The following is a 7,340-nucleotide window of genomic DNA, read 5'->3' on the forward strand; positions in this document are numbered from 1 at the left end:
ATAATAGCCTGTGTTTAACAACTTATACATTTTTACATGTATTAACAATGTTATGTTATTAACATGTTATTAACAAGTTAATCATATTATTATTAACATTGAAAAGTAGTTTAAACAATCTGTGGCGAGTTTCGGCACTTCCCCGGCAAGCTCTACCCCCACTCTCTGTGCCCAAGCCTGCAGCTTATAATTTTTAAGCATATAAGAGCGTACTGAAACCATAACAGCTCAGTGGTTACGGCATCGGTCTTTTATTTTGCTAGGCAGGGTTCGATTCCAGTCATGATAAAGTTTTTTTTTTCTCTTTTATTTGTTAGATTTGCATGTAATTATAATATTAACATGCTAAAATGAATTCTTACTAACGATTTGATTTTTTTTTCTCAATTATTTATGTAATTTATCAACGCCGAGTCGGAAAACATATGAACAAGGTTATAAACACTTTTTTTACTATAGCTATATGAACGTAGCTTTTTTTAAAGCAATTTAGAAATATTTAGAAGTAGTTGAAATAATCCACGGGGATTTCCGGCACTTCGCCGGCAAACTCTATCCCTACCCTTCGTACTCAAGCCTGCATTATACAATTTATAAACATAAACATAATGTCAGAGATGATGTGTTAGCTCTGTGAGTAGAACACCAAGCTTTCATTTTACCGATTAGGGTTCGATCCCAGTCATAGCCAATTTTTTTTTTTCCTTTTTTTTTTCATTAAAATTTTATATAAATATAATAATTGGTTGTTTATATTAGTTCAAAATCAATTCCTATTATCTTTTAAAGACAACACTTTCGAAAAGAAAATTCATAGTAACTCGTTCCTCACCCTTAGCTTATTTTCAGAAAAACAAGTTGTCTTCCGTAATTAATTGGAAGAATAATTTAATAAAATATATGAATTAATTTATAAGTATATAAAGTCACTTAAGCAAAAAAAAGAAAAAAAAATTGCCAATGACTGGGATCGAACCCTGCCCAGCAAAAAAAAAAGATTGGTGCTCTAACCACTGAGCTATTCTGGTTCCAATTATGTTAACGATGCTTGAAAATTATAAGCTGCAGGCTTGGGCACAGAGAGTGGGGGTAGAGCTTGCCGGCAAAGTGTCGGAACTGGCCGCGGATTGTTTAAACTATTTTTTATTGTTAATAAGTTGTTAAAAAAGGCTATTATCAATGTATTTGTACAAAAAAAGAGTTTATGGCTCTGTACAAATATTTTCTCATTTGTCATCGATTAATTGAAAAATAATTTTACATAAAAATTGAAATTTAAAACACATTTTTGGCATGATAAAATTGCAATTACATGTAATTTAGATAAAAAAAAAAATTTTGCCGTAATTGTAATCGAACAACGTTCGGTAAAATAACTGTCGAACCTTCTGACTATAGAGCTAGCATATTTTTATTTGCTTTGTTTACGTTTAGATATCGTAAGCTTCAGGCTTAGTAACAGAGGGTGGGGAATGTGCTTGCTCGTCAACTGTTCGAACTCGCAGTCTTCTCTGAAAAATAAGACGGAGATAGATAGATATATTCTGTGCTCTGTCTTGCTTGGAACAGATTATTCTAAAATTTGTAAATTTCTTGGTGCCCTAAGGCTCCCTTTTTGTAGTGCATCCCTGAAAATTATCATTTTTCGAACGATTTCCCTGTTACCTACTCAATTTCAATTGATGGCAAGCTTCGGCCTTTTGCCGCACAACACGAGGGCGTAAAGTCAACTCCGGGAAACTTTCTGACTTCAGCCCAGCCTTAAGGAATACTCTTTTGAAGAGTCTCCATGATCGTGAGGAGTGGCTTGTTATGGAATCGGTTGAGTTTGACATTCTTCATATAATGCTGATCCTTTTCGTTGATTTTATGAAGTTTTATTTGAAAATAATATCATTATTAAATAATTGATATGCATTAAATGTATTAAAAGCTATTATTCTGGTCAGAATTAGTGATGAAAGAGCGAAAAAATAAATTTCAATATATGATTTCTAATGAGCAGTTATCTCAAACATTGTAACTTTGATATTGGCATTGAATTATTTGATTGTATCTCTCTTTTAATTTATTTATTCAAACAAAAAACTTGTTTATCGATCAGAAAGTAATTATTTCTAGCTTTTCTTTCTTAGCTTTTAGTGTGATCTGTGCAGCTGGTTGCTGCTTAAAAATAACGGACAGGTAGGAATCGAAATTACCAACGGTTGTAGCAGTGACGGTAAGTAAGGGAATAAATTTTTTACCATCATTGTTTATCGTTGATTAAAAACAAGTTGAAAAATAATTAAATATGGTAATTTAAATTTGAATGTACAAATTCAATATTATTTTTTAAAAGTATTACAAAATGGTTTTTCGAAATATGAAGAATATTTTGCTTAAATCGTGGCAATGTTATTTGTTTATTTTTTTTTTGTCAATATTTTCCAATGATGTTATTGATTGGATAAATACTTTTTATGCAATGAAAAAAAATCACGACTTAAACTGATAAAACAGTCATTTAGTTATCGTAACTTCCGGTTTACCAAGTTTCTCCCGGAAATTTTTATTCTCTTTATTTTTGCTTTCATCTTATTTCTTATCATTTTCTACTCTTTTTTATTATCTCCTTCTTTTCTATCTTATTTCAACTTCTTTATGCCTTTTCCACCCAATCTCATCTCTGTCGACCGTCTCATGACCTATATTTCTCTCAAAGTTAAGTCGACGCCTCGAGGCATCGTCTTCTCGAGACCATTTATTGTTCTTCTATTTTTCCCGCTTTTTTTTCGTTTTTATTTTGATTGTTAAGCCTCCTAGCGTTAAAATAAGAAAATGAAAAAATTGCTTCTTTGAGAAATTTAATAGTTTCTTTGTGTTATTTTATCTTTTATCACTTTTATTTTATTTTATCTTTGATATGGTAGACATAAAATAATTTTTTCCTCATGAAATTTAATCGAATAAAAATTACTTTTATGTTAAAACGAATATTATTTTTTGCTGTCTAATACATTGTACATAATTGTAAGGTTTTTTTTTTCTAATCGTTATTATTGTTTGATTATGAAATTGTGAAGTTTGATCAAAATGAATAATGCACTCAATCCGTAAATTGGAGATGTTAAATAATCCTAATCAATGTTCGTCCTCTTTAGTAAAAGGATCAATAGTTGTTAATTAAACGTAGTTGGATACAATTGCATCGTAACATTTATCTCTAGTTGTCGTTTTTGTGATTGCTGATCTGTTACTTTCTTTTATGACTATTCTTTCGTACCTGCAATTTATTTATTTATTTTTTTTTTAGTGATCTGCTTGAAAAATTAATGAAAATTGATCTGGATTACGATTAATTGAAAATCATAAAAGATAATAGGATGTTATATAAGATATATAATAGATAATTCGTTTTTTAATGACAAAATGTTTATTTTGCTTATTTTTGCAATAAATTGTAATAATACAAGAGTTTTATGAAATTGTTTAATGAATGAAAATAGTTAGCATAAAATTAAATAATCTTAACGTTAACTAATGAGAAACAAATGTAAATAGTTTTCAAGTAGAATTATTTGAGCTTCGTCAGACCTACATAATAATGTTAACAATAAATTTTTCGGATAATATTGTTGAATTTAAGTTATTTATTTATACATTAATAAATATGTGAATAGGGTCATATTGTTCTTACAAAGGGTTAATTAAAAGGAAATTTCTCTATATTATAAATAGATTTTCTGTGATGTTGTAACACTTTGATTTTATACCAAATCATTTTTATTTATTATTTATTATTGATTATTATAATTATTATAATTTTAATCAATTATATTTTTTATTTTTAGGGACATTTATTCATTTATCATTTAAATTATAATTACAATAGACTTTATAATAATTTTTTATGCTAAAATAAAGTATGAAGCATTTTTTATAAATTTTTCGATGACAAGCAACAATTAATTTCAGTCGAATTAATTGAGTTCAGTCAGACATAATGAGGATTTATTTGAAAAATTTTATATAAAGTTGTTTTTAGGACATTATATTATTAATCATGGTTAAAAAATTTCAATTTATAAATGTATTTTAACAAAATTGCAAAAAAAATTTTGTAGCTTTTTCATTTTATGTTTATTATTATGATAAAAAAACTATAATACATTATCATAAATCACTGTTAATTATACCCAATGGAAAATTAAACGAATACAAAACGGAATATGATAGAATGAAAACACTATTATACAAATGCAAATTAACTGTCATAATAAAAATGCTGATAATTATCTTGAAAAAAAAAACTAAAAACAAATCTTTATTATAATTCGCTTGATCTTAAAAATGATGCATTTCAGTATTAAAACAATTAGAATAGTAGACTTCACATTAAATTAAAAATAAATAGTATGAAGCTAATAATTTTCGGCATTTTAAGTAAAATATTCACGATCGTCCCGAAGATCAGTTGTGCTCAACCTACAAAAAAGATTTTCGAATTTTTTTCAAAGACCGAAGTTCAACACATCTCTAATCTCAAAGCAACGAGCATTGATGCATTGTCTAGCACTGGCGCCTTTACGTTAATTATTGCAACAAAAAACAACAAAAAATTTTATAAATAAATTTTTTTATTTTTTTCTCACAAAACATAGACGAAAATATATGTTATACAGGAAGTTTTTTTTTGTTTATGTTTGTTCATCGTTAGAGTTGATATTTTGGCGAGTCATCCAAGTATTAAGATAGAGAGTGTGTAGATGTAGTAGTTGAGAAGAAGGTTGACTAAAAGTACTGGATGCTACGAAAGCTTATAATCTTCTCTGATTGGACATTACAAGCGAGCCAAAATTCTGTGCCAGGAATTATATACATTAAAGTAGAACAGACGCCTATACAAGGATCATGGAATACACTCCGACCTCTATATCCATTGACTGGAACATTTACTGAATAAATTTTTATTCTCTAGTGATATAAGAATAGCTTATTCTCTTGTATATTTTATACATTTAAAACTATATTTCTCCCTTTAAAAATCATTTTCCCTAACACATTTTCTAGACAATTTAAAAATAATGAAATAAAAGTTTAAGATAGTTTCACAATTTTTGCAAACATTCTTTTTATAGATAAATCACTTGGTATTAATATTTTTTGAGATTTTTTTTCAACATTATTTCAAACCTATTTTAATTATTAAAAAAATTTCAACATCACAAATTGAGCCAAAACTCTACTTAAACGACTTAACTATTTTTCATGAATTTATTTATTAAAGAAAAAATTATTATTTCATGATTAACATTTGTAGAAGCTTTTTGTCAATTATGTATGTGTGTGATAATGATGAGAGTGATTTTTAATGAAGAATAGTGGTGAATTTTTTGTAATTTTTATTGAAAAATTTAATGAGTAAGGATTATATCGATATTAGTGTAATCAGGCAATAACAGTGTCGAGTTGAGAGAGATATATATATATATATATACGACGTATGGATTATCGTGAACACAGGGAATTCCGATTTTCGATCAAGGACTTACTACACGATAGAACTTGGAATGCCAATTCCATCTACCTTACAATTGGTTATGTTCGACATTATTACAATCGAACAGTGTCATTAGAGTATGGTGCATTTAATGCACAAATTGTATTACTTGATGTCATATATTTTATTTATTATTTTTTCATGTCATTCGGAAGAAAGTTACTTTAAACCATCTTTTCTTGAGTTTGAAGCTAATAATAAACATGTAAAAGATTCCTGCTGAAATAAATGATTCTATCTTTGAATTCACCTGATTCACGATTTCAAATGCTTGAATAAAATTATCTTTAAATCATAATCATATGTCAGGTACAGAGGATTAAATATAGAAATTATTTATTAGCAAAGAGAAAATTGTATTTTTTTATTTAAATGTTGTAATAAGCACATTAAAAATTATTTATGATGTAATGAATATTTTAATCAGTTTATTCATTTAATTAAAAATTCTCAATATCCAGTATTTTTCAATAATAAGGTAAAAGTGTAGATTTGGAGCTCCAAATCAATTGTCTCGAGAAAAAGAAATAAAGTGTTCTATACTTTAATTTAGACCGTAAGAGGGACGGCGAGAGAGGAGAGAGCCACGAAAAGACGAGTACAGGCACGACTGATAGGAAAATTTGCACGAATTTTGGATAGCTTAATTGGTAGAGTATCCAGCGCGTAACTGGAAGATTCGGGTTCGATCCCCGGTTCCAGGAGAGTATTTTTCCTCGACGAACCATCCTGTACAAATTGTAGAATCGTCGAATTATGTGTTTGGTCTGAAGCCCCAATTCAAAATTTTTACCCTTTTTTTTTACAAATTTGCTGTGTTTTCCATTAGCCAACCCTTGAATATATTGAAATGTAATTTTTTTGCAATAGATCAAAAATTAAAAAAGTGACAACTTAATTGAATAAAATATGATTTAGTTCAAATAAAAAGTGATCTATAATTATACTTTTTTTCCTATTTTCTTTTATCGACGGAGAAGAAAATTTTGTCGTTTATATTTAAACTTTATTTTGAGAATGTTTAAAATTTTTTAAATTAGAATAATTAATATTATCGTAATCACCCGATTTGTTATCTCAAATACTACCACACTTTCAACTTTCAATCATACATTCCAAATTTGTTGGGTTTCAAACACAGCTCTATCATATGTCTGATTCATCTTAACTTGTACTACTAGTTGTTTTCTATTATAACGTTATAATAATAGGTTAAAAAATCAATCGATAACAATCAATCTTTTTTAAAAGAAGATCCACTTAGTTTGTGATGAATTTTGTAAATAGTAATTATCATAGTAATGTAATAGCACATTGGACAACTAAAAAAATATTAGAAAATATAAAGCGTAATAAAATTGAGAATATTATACAATAACGAGACTCTATCACTTATTAAGTTGACAAAATAACATAATGATGCACAGAATAGATAATTTTCGATAAATATCTTACGTCTCGTAAATATATCAAAATATTACTACTGATTTTATGTCATAAATGTTTACCAAAATCATAGAGAAATGGAAAAAAAATCATTTTTCACACTATTTTATCGACAGAGAAAAATTGGGCAAAAAAATCTCAGTGATTATACTACACTTTCACGGTCATCTGGTTTTTTGAGCATAAAAAATCGAAAAATGGATAAATTTTTATGATTTCCTTTATATATAATTATGAATTTATGATCATATGGTATATGATTATGATAGATGAAAATTTCTAACTTATGGTTGGTTTTCTAGTAAATTTACATCTTGATATTTTTTCCTTTACTAAAAAAAGAAACTAAAGA

Source organism: Chelonus insularis, unplaced genomic scaffold (genome assembly GCF_013357705.1).
Source record: "Chelonus insularis isolate UGA/USDA-ARS -01 unplaced genomic scaffold, ASM1335770v1 contig_50_pilon, whole genome shotgun sequence".
Taxonomy (NCBI): Eukaryota; Metazoa; Arthropoda; class Insecta; order Hymenoptera; family Braconidae; genus Chelonus; species Chelonus insularis.